This window comes from Tamandua tetradactyla, chromosome 3, assembly GCF_023851605.1.
Source record: "Tamandua tetradactyla isolate mTamTet1 chromosome 3, mTamTet1.pri, whole genome shotgun sequence".
Lineage (NCBI taxonomy): Eukaryota > Metazoa > Chordata > Mammalia > Pilosa > Myrmecophagidae > Tamandua > Tamandua tetradactyla.
This window is the reverse complement of record NC_135329.1, coordinates 68,888,934-68,912,501: the sequence shown is the minus strand read 5'-3', so window position 1 is coordinate 68,912,501 and position 23,568 is coordinate 68,888,934. Positions and strand designations below refer to the sequence as shown.

The following is a 23,568-nucleotide window of genomic DNA, read 5'->3' as shown; positions in this document are numbered from 1 at the left end:
AACAGCCTGGGTGCATGTGGATAGAGTAATTGATAAATGGGACTTTAGTCTGTAAATATGGGCATATGGTAAACCAACAAGGGGATGGACAGACTTGGAAGGCATTCAGGAGGTCGAATCAACCAGAACTAGGGCTGGGGTGCGTGCGTGTGTGTGTGTGTGTGTGTGTGTGTGGTTGTCAGATTGTAGTTATCATTTTGTTTTACTTATTAGCAAGTTATTTTATGTTTATTTTTTAAAGAACAATTGTAGGTTTATATAAAAATAATACAGGAAAGACAGAATTCCCATATATATGTCTCAGATTTCTCTTTATTGACATGGTGCATTAGCGTGGTACATTTGCTACGATTGATGAACCAATTTACCATAATTAAATTATTAATGAAAGTCCATTGTTTAAATTAGGGTTCACTCTTTGTGTTGCATGGTTCCATGGGGTTTAAAAAAACTATTGTAATAACATATACGCAACAAGAAATTTCCTGTTTTAACCATGTTCAAGTATATGGCTTAGTGGCGTCCATTCCCAAATTTTTCCCGTCACCCCAAACAGAAACTCTGTACCAATTAAACATTAACTCACCATTTCTCACCCCTTCCCCTGCCCCTGGTAACTTGTATTTTATTTTCTGGCTCTGAATTTGTGTATCCGACTGGATTTTAAGGAGTAATGGAGAGAAGGATTCTCATTATTTTTTCTCTAGAAAACTGAAAAAGAACTTTTTTAATGAAGAGAGTAAGTAGCTGGGAAAGAAAAGACAGAGAGTTTTGCTGGGGGTGTACATGTTTATTAATTGACTAGATCATGGCTTATGCATGGAGACGGACCATTTCCAGGAACTTGATGGAGGCCAATTCAGAAGCCGTGTGCAGCGTCTTTTCGTGCACCCCGCTCTATCTGCACACCTCCTTCACTCTTGACCAGAATGAGAAGGAAACTTCACTGCTTGCTGGCAGCTCCAGGTTGAAATATGACCTGGCCCTTCTCCTCCTCCAGTGTTTTAATAAAGGTACGAGGTTGAGCAGAGATTAAAATCATGCTTAGCAGACCTGCATTTGCTTTTAACTCCAAGGCGTAATTGAGATTTATGGACTCCTTATTAGCTCCTTAAGACAAAATGAGGAATTTGAAATTCCCATCTGTCAAGATTAAGGAGAGAAGAACATAGTTTTGCTCTTAAAAATTGTACTTTAATAAAAATGATTCCTTTTCACCTTTACCCCTTTATATTGCTTGAGAGCAATATCTCCAGGGAGAGTTAAAGATGGATTTTGAGGGGAAAAAAAAGGAAAGCCTGATTTTTTACTTTTATACAAAGATTGAGCACTTAATATGTGCCAGAAATCCTGTTAAGCTCTAGGGATACAAAGATGAATAAATTAAGGTGCCTGGCCTAAATTTTTGCAAAATTCTTCTGACTTGAGTACATTTTTTTGTACCTACTATGTGTCAAATTTTCAACATTTTCTCAATCTTCAAAATTATTCTTCAAGGTCATTTGAAGAAAGATTAAATGATTTGACCAAGGCCAAACAGTGATAATTAGGATTTGATTCCAAAGTTTTAGAAGACTGGTCTGCTCCTTTGTCCAGACATAGCATCACAGATGATTTCCAGAACCTTTGGAGCTTGGCTTCCTGGAAAACCAAGCAGAGCTGGCTGCCTGTAGAGCAGAAGCCGACAGCACTGGGAGTATCCTGGGAGTGTGGTGCCTGAAGAGTGTGCGTATGTGTGTGTGCATGCATGTGTGTGCAAGTGTGCATACATGAGTGTCTCTCTGTGTACATGTCTGCTTGTGCATGCATGTCTGTGCGTGTGTGTATGCATGCATGTGTGTGTTGTGTGCATGCTTGTGTCTGCATGTGTGTGTGTGTGTGTGTGTGTGTGTGTACATGTCAGGTGTGCGTAGCTTTTCCTCCATACTCATCCTGTAGTGGGATGTGATCCTGCTTTTGCAATTTTTCTCTGGAGTCTATTTTGCAAAATATAATTGAAAGCGAAACGCCAGTGATTTTTAATCATACCCTCAATTTATATCTCATGTAACCATATGCCAGTGTTCTCGGATGTTATAGGAATATGAATTATGCTGAAATTGGATTAGGCAAATACACATTTTCTTTAAAAAATAGATACCCCAAGCAGTAATTTAATTCCACCAACTCTAAAGATTCTCTCAGAAAAAAAAACCCTGTGTATCTTATCAGCTTCATTGTGAAGCTTCTGGGCTACTTTCTCTGCCTTTTCATTTCCTTCTAAAATCCACGGTATTTAACAAACATTAGCAACCATAAGAAGTCAATATGTGTATGTAAATCACTCCTAAATGTAAAGAAATCAGGTTTTCATAGAAACCTTCAAGATCTTTTTCCCAATTCTTTAATTTTTGGAGAATGGAATAGAATGCAATTAAGAGCCATTTCCTTTTGGGTGGACTCTTGAAGGTATATCACAACTCAAGGACCTAAACACTTGTTAGAGCACAGCTGCGAGACACACAGTTCCACCACAGCGCTGTGGCTGCCTGGGAACACACTCAATTGGGTTGTGTGAATTCTGTTGTACTGCCACCCTTACATCTGTTAAAGGAAGAGGTTTAGACATATAACAGGAAAGTAAATATGATTGGATGCAATGATTCTTCCCCAAACAGTTCAATGAGTCTTTCCTCTGTTCCTTTCGAGGTGACCCCATGTGGTGATGAGGTGGCTTCTGGCATCCAGGTCTGCATCTGCACCCCCACCTGCTCCTTCCGGCTTTACTACCTCGCACGAGTTATTCAATTCCTCCATGTCCCAGGTGCCTCAAAAGTGGGTCTGTGTATTAAATGAGCCCACATATGAGAAGAGCTTAGAAAAATGCTCTGCTCATTGTACATATTCAACAAAGGTTTGCTATGAGTTATTTCAGCTCACAATTAAACAGTGTCACAGGCAAAATAACGGTCGATGTAATAAATGTTTATAGAATGAGTGAAGGAGGTTTGAAAGGGGAGAAAGACAGGTATAAGCAATTGCAATGCTGTGTAATGAAACCACTGACCGAGTAAATGTACAAAGAGCAAAGAAAGCACAGAGGAGAGAGGGTTGGGGGTGGCGGGAGAAAATAGAGAGCAACAGCAGAGAAGTTACTCCTGGGTTATGCTGCAAAAGGTGAGTGTGGGTTTCCCAGGGAAAAAAGGTGATGTGGAGTCCAGAAATCCTGGCCTCCACATCCAAACACCAGGAAGCTCCCTCTGCACATTAGAAAGCTGCACCTGTGGACAACCCTCGATGGAGTCACCCTGGCCCCTCTCCATACTTCTAAAATGGATTAAGTACGTATTTTCCTTTGGCCACAGGGAGAAGAAATGTATGCAGGCCTGATAGATAAAGCTCTAGGGTCCTAGACCTCTCAAGATGCTGTTCCTCGTAAAAGTTTCAATGTGATCTTTTACAGGGTTTAACTTTCAACCCTCCATGTAATTTGCTGAAGTACATCGAGTGATTCTTTTTTCTCATTTCTTGAAATTTCTAGTTAGTTTTACATCATGGAAACCTTACCAGGAATATTTAAACTTATCAGGATCACTTGTCAAGAACCTCCTTCAACTGCATTTAACCGTTAAAGCCAACCACCCAGGGGCGATAATGATAATCGCAATAAACCAAAGTCAAAGCAGGTTATTTTCCTGAAGGACATGAACTCTTTCCTCTTAGCAAAACTTCCTTTGGCCTCTTTCAATTCAAAATCAAATACGGAACTCAGCCAGTGTTATTTCCATTTTGCTATTTTTAATTTTGGTAGCTAAGATTGCGGTGTCTGAAATTATTATTGGAGAATTTGGAAGCTTAATATGAATCCCGGGGAATACAATGGCTTGGTGACAGACTGGAGTAAATTTTTAAGGAAGGGGATTCTTTTGGGCAATCTCTTTCCTGAAAGTTGAAAGGGATTAACTAGGTATCTTCTTAATCTTAACTAGATATCCTCAGCTAGGCTAACGCTAACCAAAACTCGTCTCTTTTTCTTGATATTTGACAATCCTTCCTAGAAGTACAAGTTATTCTCCTTGGTATTCTCCTAGATATCTTATTTTGTTCTTGATTGTTGAAGTTTTGAAACCTCAGCATACTGTGTCACTCTTACCGCACATAATTTAAGGACCTGGGACCTAAACACAGGCAGGCATGTGCTATCTCCTTGTTTTCATACTAAGAGTAACTCCTATGTGCCAAAGCCCATTTGATTATTGTGGTTACTCTTACATAACTGAAGTACCAATTGTACTATTGCTGGATGCTCTCCAAGATGAATTAAAGTTTCACATTTGATTTAAATTACAGTGTCATTAATTAAATGATTCAACTTGTGTATGCAAGTGACAAACTCCCTTCTATCTTCCGAACTTAGTTTTCTTTACTTCTATTCGATTCTGCCAACTTTTTTCTAGGCATAGCCAAGAAATGCCCAGAAACATTAAACCTCAAATTTCAGATTATAGGCTTAAAATCAAAATTCCATGTCTCAAGTAGAATTAATTTTAAAAAGCTATGTATGTACATTGTTAAATGGAGAACAGGGTGAAAATATGTATTTTTAAATTTTAAATTTACTTTTCAGTGTTTCCTTTGTATGCATTGACTGTATATTGCTGTAAGATTCCTGGCTATTTTGGGTTAAAGACAAAATCTCAGGAGTTTAGGGAAGTGAGTCATCCTCTTGCATTAATAGAAGTGAAAGGTTTGTGTGCGTGTGATTGCATAAAAGGACTTTTTTCTATGAAGAATTGAGAGCATATTTAAAAATCTTATACTGCATAAGTTGAAAGCTCAGGAAATCTACTTCTGTTTTTGTCATGCACATTTTGTGAATGGTGAATGGACTTAAAGGTTTTAATTCTGGTTTTAGGACCGGTGGGTGCTTTTGTGTGAACACCAGAATCAGGGGAGATGAAAGTGCCTCCTGCTAGATGGAGAGGAAGACAGAGGGAAGAGGTCTGGGTTAAGATGAGATGTGTGGTGAGGAGGGCGGAAATATTTAAAGATACCATTTAATGAGAGCTCTGTAGTGGTCCGGTAAGGGAGAAAGGGTGACTGCATGCCTTGGGTTTGGGCTTTTCAATTGGAACATTTTCTTTCTTTCTCAGCTACTTGTTAAATTTGCTGTGTACATTCTCTTCATACTTTGGTTATTGCATTTCAAAATCCCTATTGTTTCCCAGGGAATAATATTAAGTTGAGTTGTTTGCTTGTTTTCAGTTGAATCCTTCAGTTCTCAGTCATTGTCTCTGGCTGACTTTTTAAAAATCTGATTCTTGAATTGAGTTTTGAGTGATGAAACAATAGCTAAGAGTAGAATGTAATTTTGCTCTTTTTTTCTGAGAAAAATACCTTAGGATTTAACATAGGCTTGCTTTCATTTTTTTCTTTTACTCCAACATTAGCTATATATCCAGAAATATAGATTTACTAAAGATTTATTTACTTGCTTAATCCTTTCTTGCACTTAATTTGAAACTAGAATATTAAAGGTAAAGGAACTTCAGAATTTCAGAAATCTAATCTTCCTCCTCAAATAGGAATTCCTTCTGATAATTGAGTGACATAATGTAATAGCTCCCTGTTTAGTGACTTATCATCTAGTCTTTAGTCTTGGAGCTTTCTGACAATGTGAGCGACACTATGAATCCCCCATCCTGGAACACTGGAATCTGCATGTACACACACCATTTTAAAGCCTTCATAGGCTTCTGAGATATACTTTGTTTTACATGGTGGACACTGGGAATTGAACCTGGGTCTCCAACATGGCAGGCGAGAACTCTGCAACTGCACCACTGTCTCATCACCCTTCATAGGCTTCTTGAAGCCCATTCGTGGACCACCTGGGGTTTCCACGGGCCCCAGGTAAAGGTCTCCATCTAGGATCCAAATCCTCCCTCACATCTTCCCCAATCCCCCTTTTCTTTCTCCAGGAGGAGAGAACCCTAGGCCTCCAGCAGCCCATTTGGAACTTACCCTACACTAACCCTTAGAATGTTCTTCTTTTTATGGAATTGAAATGTACCCCCTCAATTCTACCAGGGGTCATTGTCATCTCCCTGTATTCCTATGGGACACATCTGATGCCTTTTCCCTGCCACGGCTCTTCCCATATTTGAAGACAGAATTAATAATCAATCCTGGGTCTTGTTTTTCATTTACTCTGAATTTACCAGTCCTCATTTTACCTGGCTGTCAGCTTTTCTCACCCACCTCATTACCCTAGCATAGGAAAGGATTTAGATTTGCTAACCCAGGTTATGAGTTTGTTTAGCTGGTGAGAGATAAGCACACGGTGCTGAAAAGGTCTTGCAACTTCAGATAAGAAGTGATCTGATTTCTGCTGAAACCGTTTCAAGGTGCCCTGCTAGGGAAACTAATAGGAATTTGGGGTTGGCACAGCAGTAGCTTGTAAACTCGTATTTCTGAGGCATGAAGACAAAATTCTGACAACAACCATGTTAAAGGTGAAATGCACAATAAACTGCAATGTATTTGTATTACAGAGAGATAGTACACATCCAATGGCAGGCATGCCAGTGTCAGTCCATAAAAGACTGAAAAGACATTTTTGAAGTTAGAGGAAAGGAAGCATTTTGTCCAAGAAAGATAAGTTTTAAAACCCAACAGCATGATCCAGGGTTCAGATTCCAGCTCTACGATTTAGTAGTTCTATGAAATAGAGTCAGTAGCTTTAACTTTCACATCCTCAACTGCTCGATCAGGAATACTAAAATAGTGTGCATATTATTAATGATTCATAAGGTAGATATATGTTGAACATTGAATAATAATGCTAATCACTGTAAGTCACTGGTATCTGGCGGGGACATAGACATTGTTACATTCCCTCCCTGCACCTTTCCAAAGTGCTATACTATTTATTCTTCCATTTGATTCATACCTAACTCCTGCAAGATGAATGAGGAAAGGATTTCATCCACATTTTCTTATGGGGAACCTGAGACACAGAATTATGATGTACCTAAGATCACAACGTAAGCCTAAGTAAAGGCAAATTTAATTCCAGATCTATTAGGTGAATAAATGTCATCTTTTCTATACTATTAGCTTCAGAGCTTTCATAAGAGGATATTAACATTAAAATTTCCCTAGGGATGCCAATATACAATAAAATTCAAAATTCCAAAGCCAAACCATCATATGCAGTGTTTATAAAAGAGATGATGAGTACTCGGTCTTGGACTCTTGGATTCATCAGTTAAATCAAACAATTAGAAGAAGTTAAAATGCCTTTCATTTCTCCCCATGAAGGAATGGACACTGTGAAATTTACTCTCCCACTGAAACAACTAAGAAAATGGTCAAAATATATGAAAGAATTGCTTTCAGGGACTGGACAATAGATAGTATAAGGTTGTGATTCCAAAGGGAAAGAAAAAGAAGTGAAGTGAACTCTATGATCACCTCAACTTTCTGCCTGGAGGCAGTTTCCAGGCTCCACCCTGGGGAGGGGAAACCCCAGCAAAGCCCTAGGTTTTCCGAAGTCAAGGAGACAGGGCCTGGAGGCCTAGGCAGCTGGAATGTGTGGGGCAGAGCAGTAGGGAAGGGGGTTGTGAAGATGAGCAGAAGAAGCCCCAGACTCTGTGTTGGAATATTGAGGTGTCCCTGCATGAGGTGAGACTCCATGAAGCTGCAGCTCCAGGTGCACACAGGGCTGGGAAGGGTTTGCATTCCCATGAGCTGGTGTAGACACCTCATAACATTCACAACTGTGGGCGGAGCATTCAGAAGACCACAGGCTTGCTACTTAGTCTAGCCTTAATCACCTAGGCTTAGAATGGCGACCCCTCCAGAAGCACCCTTACAAACTTACATACAAGCCTCAAAGGAATCTCACTGCTCCCAAGTCATGTCACTGCCACAGATTAAAATTCACAATGCCCAATATCCAACTGGAAAGAGAACAAAGAAAATGAACAATAACGAGAAAAAAGGAGTCCTAGTGATGACATAATAATTATATGTGAAGTCATCTTGAGAAAGAGCAGTTGCTGTTTTGTGAGTCTCCAACCCTCAACACCTAAGGAAAGGGAGGAGATCTCCTTATGTCATGCCTAGTGTGTCAGACATTGTGCGAGGGTGAGCGTGCTTCCTTGGAACCACCTGGAGTATTTGAAACATCCTCTGCAGGTGAGAGGGCAGAGGGTGGATGCCTGAGGAGGCTGAAGAGGCTCATAGGATAGTGGAAGCTGCATTGCGATTGTCTTATACTAAGGATGTCAGTGAGAATATTTCCTATGGATCAGACATGGTGACATGAGAGAGAAACCCAACATGGAGTCTTTTGGGTTCCTGTCAAATAAGCCACCCTAGACAGCCTCAGAGTTTCCAGCAAGAAACTGGAGGTAAATGCCAGAGTTTGGGAAGCTGAGGATGAAATCACAGGTGTCTACCCAGGCAGGAGATGCATCCATTGTCCAGGTTGGAGAATCTTCTGGAGAGAATCTCCACCATGGGATTTCCCATCAAAATGTGATCTCAAGATAAAGAGTCATCTTTAACCATCAGCCATACCAGAAAGTGGGAATTACAGATTTTCCTATCCCCATCCCTGCTCCTTCCATGAGCTTTCACTTTGGTTAGGTGGAAATAGTAGTTAGCTGGTAGGGAAGGGGGGGAGTGGAGAAAGAGCTGGGTCTCATGATACCTCCTGCCCTAGAAGGAGGAGGCAACAGCCACAGATCTTAACTTGGGGGAGGAGGAGAATATACAACTTTTAATTGGTATTTTGAACTGAATGTATTCTCATTTTTGAATGAAAACTGGATTTGTGATGTAAAGTGATAGCATCTGTTATGTATGATGAAGTGAGAAAGGGCATGGAGTCCACCCAATTTCTTTCTACTATCAGGAAAGATAAATTCTATTGCATGCATTTTAAAGGGGCATCCAGAGACGAGCTAAAAATAAAACTAAATATAGAATCCTGTGCTCAATAAGCTACTCATACTTTCTGTAATAACAAACTGAAGTTATGCCCTTCAGTGGCTGTTGTTTGTCAATCTCTTTGTATGAAATGTCTACTCAGTTCTGTTGAATGCAGCGCGCTGTGCTATATCTTGGTATGGGTAGGGGTCTATGACTAAGAAGCAGTCCTCCCTTTTGGAGCTTGCTCTCTAATAGGAGAGGAAGTCTTATAAACAAATATATATGAAATATCTGTGATACACGCAAAAATACAATATTATCTAGAAAAATTGAAAATTCCTTTTGTTCTGTAAAGTAGTACTTGAGGTAACTTTCTTTATTATGATAAATAATTAAACATCATCCCACCTGCTGGTAAGGAGAACTAGTCCTTGGGAAAGAAGCAGAGGGAGCACATTGCACAAAGAATCCAGAGTCTAGTTGGATTGAGGAAATCATTGCTCCATCCCCTTCTCCCTTTCTGGGGTTGAGTAAACCCTGGAGTTCTGGGGTATTTAATGGACAGGGATGGGGTAAGGAGGGCTGGAAAGAAAGGTGTGCAGACATCAGATGGAAGACACTGGAATTTTCTGAAGGAAGACTCTTGAGTTTCCTGTGGGAACAAGACTAGATCTGTGTCTTTGTTTGCAGCCCTGTCTGGGATGCAAGGTTGTGTCCATTACATGCAGCAGCACAGGGAGCAAATGAAAAGCACTGTCCCTGGGTGGGGGCTGAGACGTCTTCTGAAGTACTGTATGGGCAGAGCGAGCAGCTAGACAGTGTGCTTTTAAAGTCAGGGTTTGGACTGTGTCCTAGAGTCTAGAGATGTGGCCAGCAGCCAAGGCACGGAGGCAAGGACTTCCCAGAGTGACTTGAACAGCGAATAAAAAAGTATTTGCGAAGTCCCCTTGGGGGAATGGCCAGAAAGGGGGAAAATTCAACATCCCCATGTGGAGTATTCTTGATATTCTCACAAGCAGTGGGGACAACCAAAACAATAGGCCAAGCCTCAATCTTGGAAACTCATCCCCGCCATGGATAGGCTAAGCCTACTTACATTGAGGCCTAAGAGTCACCCCCAGAGAACCCTTTCTGTTGCTCAAATGTGGCCTCTCTCTCTCAGCCAAGACGGCAAGCAAGCTCACTGCCCTCCCCCTCTCTACGTGGGACCTGACTCCCAGGGTGTGGGCTTTCCTGACAACGTGGGACAGAAATCCTAGAATGAGCTGAGACTCAGCATCAAGTGATTGAGAAAACCTTCTTGACCCAAAGAGGGAAGAGAGAAATGAAGTAAAATAAAGTGTAAGTGACTGAGAGATTTCAGACAGAGTTGAGGGTTTATCCTGGAGGTTATTCTTATACACTGTATAGATATCACCTTTTTAGTTAAGGTATATTGGAGGGGCTAGAGGGAACTGCCTGAAAATGTAGAGCTGTGTTCCAGTAGCCATGCTTCTTTAAGATGATTGTATAATGATGTAGCTTTTACAATGTGACTGGGATTGTGAAAACCTTGTGTCCGATGCTTCTTTTATCTAGGGTAAAACATATGGGTTAAAAGTAAACAATGATGTGGGAACAAATGTTAAAATAAATTTAGTAGATTAAAATGCTAGTGAACAATGAAAGGGAGTGGTAAAGGGTATAGAAAAAATAGGGGGAACAAAGGTTAAAATATATCAGAGAGATGGAAATACTAACAGTCAATGAGAAAGAGAGGTAAGGGATATGGTATGCATGCATTTTTATCTTTTTTTAAAATTTCTTTTTCTCAATTGATGCAAATGTTCTAAGAAATGATCATGGTGGTGAATATACAATTACATGATGATATTGTGAGTTATTGATTATATACTAAGAATGGAATGATCATATGGTAAGAATGTTCATGTTTGCATGTTGCCACGTTTAAAAAAAGTTTATTTTTTTAAATCTTAAAACTGGAAAGTTTTCAAGCAGAAGAGAAACCCAATAAGATTTACGTTTTAGAAGATTACTGGGGCTGCTGGATTCATCATAGGGGCAAGGTTGGAAGAGGAAGGACAGTTAGGGGTCTACTACAGGATTCCAGGTAAAAGATAACAGTGTCTTGGAAGATGGGAAGTAGTCGAATGGGGTTATATTTTGAATATAGTTCTCGTGGGATTTGTTGTTGGATTGTGCACAGAGAGAAAGAGGAAAAAGGGAGTCAAGCTGAGCTACCAGGGAGTGGAGACACAGCAGGTGAGGAGGGGAGGTTGAATAATTCCATTTTGCTGAACAAAATGCTTTCAGGATGACAATTAGACAAGCAAATGCGAGGGCAGTTTGATCTATGAGTCCTGCCTCCAGAGGAGAAATCTGGACTCGAGCCAGAAAATTGGGACTTGGCATATAAAAATTGGTGTTTAAATCCATGATTCTGCATGAGGTCAGCTAAAGAGTGTGAACAAATTGAAAAAGAAAGGCAAGAAGAGAAAGACTTGGGACATCCTACCTTCTAGGGAGCAAGATAAGTAGAGCAGAATGATAGAAAAGTAACTGGGAGAATATTTTGTCCTGAAAGTTAATGAAGAAATGTTTCAAAATGAGGAAGTGATTAATTGTGTCAAATGCTGCTGAGAATTGACCATTGTGGTTAGAAATCAGGAGGCCACTTGGCAATGGCTGTCTTAGTGACATGATGGATACAGTAGTCAAATAAAAATGGTTTCAAGGGAGAATGAAGAAAAACTGAAGGCAGTTGTCCTAGTTTGCTAGCTGCCAGAATGCAATATACCAGAAACAGAATGGCTTTAAAAAAAGGGGAATTTAATAAGTTGCTAGTTTACAGTTCTAAGGCCAAGAAAATGTCCCAATTAAAACAAGTCTATAGAAATGTTCAATCAAAGGCATCCAGGGGAAGATACCTTGGTTCAAGAAAGCCCATGAAGCTCACAGTTTCTCTCTCATCTGGAAGGGCACATGGCGAACACAGTGTCATCTGACAGCTTCTTCTCCTGGCTTCCTGTTTCATGAAGCTCCCCAGGAGGCATTTTCCTTCCTCATCTCCAAAGGTCACTGGCTGGTGGACTCTGCTTCTCGTGGCTATGTCATTCCTCTCTGGTCTCTCTGAATCTCTCTCATTTTCCAAAATGTTTCCTCTTTTATAGGACTTCAGAAACTAATCATGACCCACCCAAATGGGTGGAGACATGTCACCACCTAATCCAGTTTAACAACCACTCTCTATCACATCACATCTCCAGGGAGATGATCTAATTACAGTTTCAAATATACAACGCTGAATAGGGATTAGAAGAAACAGCTGTCTTTACAAAATAGGGTTAGAATTAAAACATGGCTTTTCTAGGGGATGCACATCCTTTCAAACCAGCGCGGCAGTCAAAATAGATATTCCAAGGAGATATTCTGCAAAAGGGAGCAGAAAACTCAAGAGGTGGAAGGAATTAAGAGTGTGTGTATGTGTATGTGTGAGAGACTGTGAAAAAGATTTTATGGTATGTGGTTTTATTTCCTTTGGCTGCTCAAACAAATACCATGCACTGGGTTGGCTTAAACAATGGAAATGTATTGAGGTTAAGAGAAAACCCAGATCAAGGACTCATCAAGGTGATGCTTTCTCCCCAAAATTGGCATTCTGATGCTGGCAGCTGGAGATACTTGGTTTTAGCTTGTCACATGGCAAGGCACATGGTGGCCTCTCCTGGGCTCTCCCTTCTCTTCTGACATTCAGCTCCTACTCCTCCCTTGGGCTTTCTCCTGTGTCTGAATTTCGTTTTTATAAAGGACTCAGTAAGAGGATTAAGACCCATTCTCACTGGGGTGGGTCACACCTTAAATGAAGTCTTCTCATCCAAAGGTCCTACTTACAATTGTTCACACCCATGGGTTCAATTAAGAACATGCTTTTTGGGGTATGCACAGCTCCAAACCATGACCCTGTCCTTGTACGTAGATAAGGGTGGAAAGATCTGATGATGTGGAAGAAAAGAAAGGGGATTGCTGAGAAAGGGTGTGGATCCAGTGTAAGGAGGCTGGCTGTCCCTCTGGGGGCATGGGCAGCTCGTCCACTGTCAAGGGGTGAGGGCAGGGCCTGTGGACACAGCCTGGGCTGGTGCTTCAGTGGCGTGCACTGCCTAGATTGGTTGAAGCTGAGGACACAGCAGAAAGAATACCACTCACTAGTCTATGTGCTCTTGGAAAAGAACATTCTTTTAAAAGTGGAAAATGGTTTATCAAAAATGGACCTTTATACCTCTGCACCTTAGAGGAATCAGCTCTCAGACTGCCAACCCCAAGGAGTGCTGTGGTACTAGTGGTGGGTGCCTCAGGAAAAAGCCTTCTAACTAGGTAGCAGCTATTAGGAAAGCTGCAGCTACTCTACGTTGGTGGCCAATGAGAGCAGAAATATTGCCCCTGAAAATTTTGGTTCGTCCTGGGAGATGCAAATCCAAGGGGCAGGTTTTATCTCCAGGGTGCTGAATTGCAGTTTCCTGGCTGGCCCCATTCCTTGGTTCTCTCTCCTCCACTCTCTGTCATTAAATCCACCCACACAAGCAGGCAACAACCGAGAGAAACTCAAGATTGGCTTTGGTCCACAAAGCACCCCATTTCACTGGACTCAAATCTTTGAATTTCTAAGGGAGAACTGAACTCCCAAGGGATCAAATGTGGGGAGGCCTTTTAAAGAAGGGTTGGCGAAGGACAAGTCAAGCCTTGTCTTTGTACTGGTTTTGTCCCCATCACCCAGCACAGGGCCGGGTACACAGTAGGCACTCAGTAAAAGTTTTGCAGGTGATTGATGGAACTGAGGGCATGATTTGAGTTGCAGGTCTTCAGAAGGGGTTGCTTATCCAATCACAAAGGGACTTCTGTTTTCTTTTGGAAATAACTTAAGTGCTTTCAATTAATTTCTAGAGCGTATTTCACCTTGGAAAGTCCTTTGTTTTTTTTTTTTGGCTTCATGACTAAGCACAGACCACCCTAAATAGTGAGGCAGGATGCTGGAGAGTAGGCTTTTTTTTTCTTTCTTTCTTTCTTTCTGCATCTCTTCCCTTGGAGGATAAATTTAACTTTCTCTTCTCAATGCTGTGCTGTGCACAGTTGTGCTTGACGCTTTTGCTGAAAACTATGAGTCATTTTTCATAAACATGGATTGTCAAAAGTGCCGAATTCACATTATAACAACAACAAATACAGAAAAAGCCCCAAACTGAATGAGCTCCAAATTTTCAGATGTTCTCCAAAGTGGGGGAGAGGGAAGGGCAATCACTGTCTTTGGAAAATTGCTTGGCTTTTTGAGGTCTCGTTTTTTTCATGCTTAAAATTAAGAGTGAAATAGCCATGTAGCCATTCTCACAGAAGTCATCTCATGGGTATTGGGCAGGACCATTTGCAGGTGTCACATCATTCTCCTAGTTTCTGAAGTTTTATATGTATATATATATATATATATACATCTAACAGTGCAGAAAATTTACTGATTTAGTTAGACCAGTCTCAGCTCACATTGTGCTGGATAATTACACTTCCACAGGAAATGTATTATTCTGGGGACTGGGAATTAGGTTTCCATCTATGGAATGCAATCAAGTGGACATTTTATGACATGATTTCTTAGAGCAAACAAAAACAATTATATACTAAGCAAGCTATAAACTCACTCGGCCTTCTATCTGTGCAAAGATAGACACCTTAAGGAAACTGCTTCACCAACTGATACATAATTTGCAATAATTAGATTATAAAATGCACTCAACTGATGAAAATTCAAATGATTCTACAGAGCTCTCATACCAAAGAATCAGAAAGCAGTGACGAAGCGTGGTTATAGTAGGAAATTTGGTATTATGAAAGCAATGTGGGTGGGGTTGGGGGTGGGGATGGCAGAATTAACCATGGAAAGTGCCTAAATGTAAAATAATAAATTTATGTCTTATCCAATAGAAACTATGAGTGACCCATACAATACCTATTCTCCTCTGTTAATAATAGAATCCTGGTGCTACACAGGGAAAATATATACCTTAACAAAAAAGCTCTCCTCTGAGTCAGACTCCTCTAAACCCTTGTAATGAGCTAACCCAAAGCCTTATTCTTTTGTGTCACTTAACGGAAGGAGATGTTTCTCTAGCTACAGAGAGAAGCAAGGAAATAGTCTTTTTTAGGCCAAACATTATGACCTGAAAGAGGACTTAAGAATCACAACCTAATGTTTCATTTTACAAGTAGAGAAACTGAGATACAGAGAAAAGGCGACATATTCTGGGTCTCTTTGTAGCTAGAGAAAGGTAATGTTCTGTATCTGGTGATGGTGGAATGGAACTTTTAGCCCTTCCCTGCTTTCATTGTTCTTGCATGGAATTCAGATGTGATAGCTGGGGCTCCAGCAGCTATCTTCTTAGCATGGGGCATCCTTAAGGATGGGAGCCAGGCACTAAAGATGGCAGCCTAGGAAGATAGAAAGATTCTGTGTCTCTGAAAATAGCAGGGCAGCCTTATCTGTTATGGGCTAGCTGCTTAATATATATATATATATACATTTACACATGCCCGTCTTGTTGAACCAATGTTTTATAAGGGTTTTTATTAAATGCAGCTGAACTAATCTGAACTAATCCATAGTCATGCATACAAAAAGTGAGAGAAGTGATGGGAAGGCAAACATTTGAAATCCATTAAAACACACACAGAAGATCCTGGCACCGACCTTAGGAAAAAAAAAACTGGGGGCAGGGGGCCTGTTCTTCCTCCAGAAAGCCCAAAGGTATTCTCTCTGGTTGGGACTTGGGAGGTTGGGGTAGCGGGAAATCTCAGAGTCATAGTGCTTTATGGCATTTACTACTTTTGGTGTCTATTTTTCCCACAGGAACTTCTTAGAGAGAAATAGCTGGTCAACGACAAAATCACTTTATGCTCTGACCAGACACCATCTTGATAGCAAATCTTTAATAATAGCTACATTATTGAGCGTACATTTTATAGCAGGACAGATGCAGTGACTTTGCAGAGTGAAAAGCTGTGCTCCGTAATCTTCACATCGTAGATAGCCCGAGTCCCGACATTGTAAGTTCCTTACTTCTGATCATAATGCTAAAAAGTCATAGACCTGCAATTCAAACCCAGATCTGCATGGTTCCAACCTGTGAACTTTTTATCATAATGCATCCTTTAAAGACAACCAAATAGATCTGCCATTTACTATACAACTACTGTAAGTAGTTTTGTCAAACTTCACAACAATGCTGGAGATAATAAGACTGGAGCCCACAGAGATGAAATAATAACATCAAAGTAAAATGGCCAGTAGCAGGGGGAGCTGTGATGCCCCCAGCGGTGGCTGGTGATGGAAAGCATGCTATCTCCACTTCAGCAGTCAGCATCTTCACTGAGCTGCGGTGCTAAGGACGGAGCCTTGGAGCCGAGCCCTCCACATACAGCCACCGTGGTATGGCTTTTGAGTCAGAAGAGCTCAGTTGTATCTCCTGACATTGAGTCCCAGGACCAGAACTGGAGCTGCTGGCTTCCCTCTGCCAGACTGGCCTGTGACAGCTGTGCAGTCGAAAGGGTCAGAGAAGGTCAGGTCGGGGAGAAGAGGCGAGCGGTCCTTTCCTCTCTGGGCCCCTGCAGGGAGGGCACAGCACTGAAGGTGGGCTCCTGGGTTTGGAAATCCTGAGACCGAGAGGAGGGTTGCATGCCTCTGGGCTCAACAAGCTACTTTTAGAGAAGGCACTTTACAGAACGACTCTGCTATTCAGTGCTGCCGGCTCAGACTTTCCAAGAAGTCCCGACTGAGCTTGAGAGCTTGAAGGCTGTGAAGGGACATTCGGTAATAGATGAAGGAAGCACTGGACCAGGAATCATGAGACTTCCTTCTACTCCCGGGGTGCTGACCCTCCCATGTGACCTTGTGCCGCTGCTTTTCTATGCCCTTGTCTTTCTATGGGTCAGGTCAGGTGCCCACCTCGCCCCAGTTTCCATTCCTGGGAGCCCCTGAGCCCAAGCGAGCCCGAACGCTGGCTCCCTACCCTCAGGCTTTGTGCTCTGTGTCCCCTCCCATTTCCAACTGGTGCTGCTGCAAAGTCCATTGGCTCCTGCTTTGTTTCCCATCTGTAAATGTGAGATCTGGACTAGCCGAGGGAACCAAGGCCTGGAGCGCCCCACCATCCTGGTTGTGTGGAGCACGTGAATTCAGGTACATGGAATGGTGGTGAAGTCCTGGCAGGTTTTGCAAATGCTATTTTCCAGTTTTCAGGCTGAAAGTCCGTGTCTTAGGGGTCCGCAGTCCCAGGCACCCCAAGACGGGCAGTTGCCTCTGACCCACGTCACTGGGACCCAGGCCCAGGCAGGTAGACACCCCCTGACCCTCCCCTGTGGCCCCATTGACCACAGGAGAGCAGGAGGCTGGGCGCAGGACTAGGGACGCCACTGCCACGTTCCCAGGTGGCAGAGACAAAACCACTCACAAACACACACACCCCCGGACTCAGCAGCCCGTCTGCACACAGGTTCCACAGGTGCAAAGCTCACAGCTCTTCGTTTTCAGAAGGAAGAACAACTGACTCTGCATGATGGTGTGAGTTGTTCTACTTTGCTTTCGGAAGGCACTTTTAAGATCCTTAATGAGTACAAGCCAGCTTCCCTGGTCACCCCCAGAGCGCCTCAGGTGCAGCAGAGCCTGCCACGGGTTTGGGGTAGAAAGTGCGGGGCTGCACACTGCCCTCACTGCCCGCGTGGCTTGGCCTGGACGCCTCAGTAACCATCCTTGGGAGGTCAGTTCAAGGCAGGCCCTGCCTGTCCATCTATAGAGAACATAATGTTATGGGCCATTGCATTCTTGTCTGAAATCTTCCCTGTCCCTCCCCGGGCTACACCCCTTGGGTGAAGATGCTACTTCCTGTTCCCTTGACGCACACTGAGCTGCGTGTTATGCTTTGGCAATGGGGCTTGAGCAGAATCTCGGGGCATGAGCAGAATCTCGGGGTGCAGCATGGACTTTGCTCTTGCCCCTTTTCTCTCTGCAGGGAGACCAGCAACGTCCCAGGTCAGGCTGCTCCACCAGCCTGCGTGCTGGAGAGAAAGGAACATGGAACAGACGTGCAGCCGGCGCATGCCACACACGCGTGTGCACGAGACACCAGGGCTGCTGCAAGCTGCTCCGATGTGGGTCTTGTTTATTACTGAGGCAAAGCGAAAATGACCCCATGGCATGGCTGTGAAAATGAAATTAGATAAGGGACAGGGAATAAAGCTGTGGAAACTGTATATTCTTATATGCTAGTAGTGTTGATGACTTTTTCCCATTTCCAACCCATGCCATGTGGATTTTTCGTCCCATAAATGTCGAGATTCCAAGGATTCTGACCCACTGTGGAGCATCAGGAAACCAACTAAATTCTGTGCTAGCGGAACTCGCGGCAGGCCCTTTCTGGCTTTGTAGTTCAGTTTCCCTGTCTATAAATGGAGGGTTTCAAACTTGACATGATTTCAAAGGCACCTTCCAGCTCTGGTTTTTTGTGTGTGTTGCTTGTACAGCTTCTGCAGTTTGCTCGATGGGTTACATTGCATTTCTTGGACTTAACGGCTAAGCGTGCGGCCCTCAGATACACGCTGCTTTTTGAAGGGCGGCTGTGTCTGAACAGCTAATGGATTTAATCAAAGAGGCAACACATATTGCCTCATGAAGATATGCATATGTCAAAGCAAAAGAGCTATTTCAGAAAGCCAGGCCTCGGAACCAAGTGGGAATCGCCTGTCTGAGGCAGAGTGGCCACGGAATGCCTGCCTCTGGGATGGCGTTTCTTTGAGGAGCAGCAAGTTCTGGGAGAAGTGTCCACTGTGGTCTGCCTCAGAGACAGTAAGCAACCGAGACTCCCTCAGGCCAAGGGCCAGCTCTGCTTCTGATGACCTTTATAACCTTGGGCGACTCAGCTTCTGGGAGCTGCAGTTTGCTGGTCTGAAAAAGGGGCCTGGAAACCCGGTTGTGTGGAGCACGTGAATTCAGGTACATGGAATAGTTGTGAAGTCTTGGCAGGTTTTGCAAATGCTATTTTTAGAGGAGTGCATGATAAAATAAAAAGTGAGCTTTGTAGTAAGCTGTGCATGGGAATTAATCCCAGATTCCCCACTTACCCTGGGCAAATTTCTTGGCCCCCCAGAGCTCAAGCTTAATCCTCTGTAAATTAGGAATAATTAGTCCTATCCCATAGTGCTGTGGTGAGGAGTAAAGGAGATAATAAAAATCTCTTGACAGAGCTCTTAATGCATATCAAAATACAAGCATTTTTTAATGTTGTATTGGCCTTTGATTAAATTGGACACAGTATATAGAATTCATATTCAGAAAGGATTTTTAAAGAACTTATGGTTCATTGCTTTACAGATGAGATCATTTAAATACAAAGGGACATTGAATGACTTATCCAAGGTCATACAGCTAGTAGGTTGCATAGTGGGTCCGGGACCCAGGTTCCCTGATACCATCAGCGGTGATCTTCCTAGTTCATCCTAGTTTCAGTGAATCTGTTAAAAGATATATGGTTCCAGGGTCCAATCACACATTAAACCACAACCCAGGAACCCTCGTCCCTGCCTCCATCTCACCTCCCTTGCCATGTCAATCCAGTTTAGGTGGATTGCAAGGGGTTAGCCATTTATATCAGAGCTAGAATTTATCATGAGGTGGCACTGGTAGTTTATTTTTCTTCTAGGTTTAATCCCTATAAACAAAGCTTATTTTCTTTGTCACAGAAAAAAATATTTCCAACTTGTTTATGCTCCTTCATATTTGTTCTTCACCTGTGGGACATCAAACGTTGCCAGGACATTTTGTAAGAAAGGTAGGTTAGGGCTGGGGCAAGGGAAGACATTGGCATTACTAGGAGACCCTCTGTGAGGGGCCTTCACAAATTATGTCTTGCTGTCCCCTCTCATCACCATCAGCTCCCTAAAGTCTCTTTCATGAAATCTTACGTCTTTTTGTTGGACAATTCAGAGATTGCCAAGGCAGTTGCTAATTTGGGAAAGGACGGGTAGTTAGGGAGTAAGGCTTGCTCTCTCTCTCTCGGTGTGCCCAGCTGGCTTACGATAAACAATCCTTAATGCTTGGAAGCACTGGGATGAAAACATCTATTGAGCTTTCCACTCCATTCTTTCCTCCTGAGAGGGGAGGTGTACCTGATTGATACAACCTCAGGAAATATTATTGCAGAACCACTACTCCTCCTTTGCTCTCTCTTGCTTGCAGGTACTCACGTCTCTAGCTTCTCTTCCATGCAGTACATCCCGGAAGCAAGCTTGCCCCTGGAATGGGGAACACTAGCTCGATTGCAGCAGTGGGGCGGGAAGAGTTGTTGGCAGAAAGAATAGACTGCGGAGCACAGGGTGGCTTCTGATTTAGGCCAGCTTCTGTGGTCCAGTGTTATTGGCTCTCAAATTGACATTTTTTATCCTAACTCCTGTAAAGGTTTTTCGATTGGTTCGGAATAGGATGGGATGGAGATATTCCATCAGCTCCTGTTTTGCTTTGAAATACAGGTTAAAAGGAGAAAGCTTTCTAAGTTAACGAGTTTGCTATACTACTGATTACCATTCTTGATTCCTTGAGCAACCAAAGCTCAACAAAAGTACCTGGATAATTATCACAGACTAGAACAAGAGCCCTGTTCAATTTAAAACCATGTTCTTATTTTGTTTTTATTATTATTATTGAGTATGTACATTTATTCAGAAATTTAAAAAGAGAGAATAAAAATAAAAATGTTGCCAAAAATGACAAACGTATTTTTTTCTTCCACATTTTCTTGCAGTCCTGCTTGTCCGCGGCAGTTTGTTCTGAAGCCCAGGTAGGTGGTTCCCTCTTTCGGTCATTAGACATTTAACTGTCCACTGTGTACCTAGCTCCGTGTGCCCTGGGGATAGGGAGAAAGTGGAGACCCATACGTTACCCTCAAGAAACCCTTGGTCTGGATTACAAACACAGATAATTAGGCTACAGGTTGCTAGTTCTGGGGTCTGCATAGAGAGTGGGGCACCCTTAGCAATTTAAAAAGCTGGAGATTTCCTAGAGGAGACCATATGACCAGCATACTGAAGATATTATTCAGAAGGAATTAATCAAATGTAGATGTAGGGATGAATGGAAAATTATATTCTAGGAAGAGATGGTGTGTTTGGAGGCATGCAGTATAAGAGAAAAGCGTGCATTTGGGATTTTGCAAGGTTGCTAGACCATAGAGTATAATGATAGGTTATATTCAACAGATTATAACTTAGTTCATATTATTATTATTATTTATACAAAGAGTGATGGATTATTCTGCCACTTATCTGCAAGCTTCCCTTTGGCTTCATTTCATTATAATTAAAGTTATGATTTTTACATCGGGTAAATCTGTCTGATGTAGGGAAGTAGAGTCTGTTTTATGGTGTGAGTCTCAGAATGCCTCTGTTGATGGCTAAATTATTGAAGTTTTCACTCTTGCCTGTACTCATAATTTTTGCTGCATAATTTTGTTGTTCCTCCCAGAAATGGCAGAGCGTATTTCCCTTTGACTTGCATTCACCAGTCAGCTATTAGTAGATGTACTGAAAACAGGTGTTTGAAATATGCTGGTGCAGCCGGCCTTGCCCTCCATCGCTGCATGAGAAGTTCCCCTACCCCCTGCCCCAAACCAGGGAGCAGAAAGGCCTGCACTGGAGCCCAAGGAGATGCCTGGAGCAGAACTGGAAGGCAGCTAGGTCAGGCTTGCTGCAGAAGAGTGAGCAAGCCCAGCTGGGATCAGCAGAGCCACCCAGAGCCCACAGAGGAGTGGAAAAAAGACATCATGATACGCCACTGGGGATTGCCTTTCATACAGAATTTGGCTGGCAAGTTCTGCTGGGCTTCAGAACAAACTGCTGGGGACAAACAAGGTTGCCAGGCAATGTGGAAAAAGAAATACACATGCCATTTTTGGCAACCTTTTAATTTTTTTCTCTCTTTCTGAATTTCTGAATAAATATTCTGCTATGTCACCGGGGATTGCGTTTCATACAGGATTGACCTAACTTGCCTCAGGAACACGTATTTTCAAATGATCTACACCTAACTGACCCCCAACTTTTCATCTTTCCGTGTTCATCTCTGTGGATTATTCTCTACATTTGCGGAGCTCGTTCTTCAGCCAGACCCTCACTTAGACACGTGGGCAGAAGAGTCACGGCCAGGGAAGGACACGGACCTCCCAAAGCCCGCAATCCAGCGCAGGGACAGAAAACAACACTGAGCACCGGGGAATGTCACGGACGTGCCGGAAAAGTCAGAAAGAGGCGGAGCAGTGAGGGCTGGAGGGCTCGGGTCCTGAGAACTAACCAGCCCTGCTGGGACCAGGAGGTGACCGGTAAGCGTCGTCCCAAAGGATGCTCATCAGGCTGGAACCCGCATCCTCTGTGCTTCTCTCTGAGCTGTGAGAAGTGTGGAACAGGGGCTGACAATGCTTCGTACATCAAATGACGCCGAGACACTTCTTACCTACCCCAAGGACTTGTCATGACAGATGAACCTCAGAAAACCCCCAAAACCTACAGTTGTGAGAAGTAATGCTTATTCTTCTTATTAAAAGAACTAAATGTCCTTTTGAAAGATAGTGTTAGAATTGGTATGAAATTTGACATTGATTACTTTTGTTTTAATTTTACCAAATTCAGTTTAAATAGTAGTAGCTTTTCATGTGTGCACGCCCTCATCTGTTAATATGATGTTTTTCTCATCCCTCACTCAGTCTGATCTATTGGACGCGTGATGAGCCCACAGAGGGTGGCTGCAGCGAACCTCTCTAAGGACCCAGGGCTGGGTGGCCCCTTGGGACTCTGCCCCCCCGTGACAGTGTGGCCTCCACCCCCTGCAGGCACCACAGCACGTTGGGGGCTGGCAGAGTGGGTGAGGGATGGCAGGACATGGGATTAGGATGGCAAAAAGAGCCATTCTTGGATGGAGCCTTTGCTCCTGCCACAACTTTTCAAGGGTCTCTCTGTCTTACTTTATCCCCCCAAGATGGTGAAGGCCTAATCTCAAGGCTTATGGGTCATAACAGAACCATTTAGTGTACTTTTGCCAAGCCAGGCTTAAATAAACTGTTATTAAATTTGACAAGAGAAAACTGTACAGGTTACCCTCTCTATCCCTATATAGTAACACTAGACAATATCAAAAGTTTGAAAGTAAAATAACAAAAAAAGAGATATTAATTAAAAATTATTTGAAAGCAGTATCCTAAACAATTCCTTTGTTTAAGTGGAAATATAGGAATGTTTATTAGAAACCTTGTAAAAATAACAAAATCACATGGAAAAGGCAGAGATTGGGACCAAAGCTGCATTCATAGTGAAATGAATAACATGAATAATTCATTATTTAGGCATCAAAATGAATTGCGCTAATAAAGCATGAAATTCAGGAAATTGTATTAAAGTGCAGTGTTCTAATTTGTTAGCTGCCAGAATGCAACACACCAGAGACAGATTGGCTTTTAATAAAAGGGGATTTATTTCATTAGTTCTTCAGAGGAAAGGCAGCTAACTTTCCACTGAGGTTCTTTCTTACGTGGGAAGGCACAGGGTGATCTCTGCTGGCCTTCTCTCCAGGCCTCT

The 23,568-nt window shown here is 42.6% G+C and overlaps 1 long non-coding RNA gene across 1 annotated transcript in view; it reads left to right on the top strand.

The window, feature by feature from the left end:
* Positions 1–18,965, top strand: part of LOC143676131 (uncharacterized) — a 28,422-nt gene extending 9,457 nt beyond the window's left edge. The window contains exons 2-3 of the long non-coding RNA XR_013171855.1: positions 15,809–17,134; positions 17,964–18,965. This is a non-coding gene — a long non-coding RNA (uncharacterized LOC143676131). The remainder of the gene's footprint in view (positions 1–15,808; positions 17,135–17,963) is intronic.
* The last annotated feature ends 4,603 nt before the right edge of the window (positions 18,966–23,568 follow it).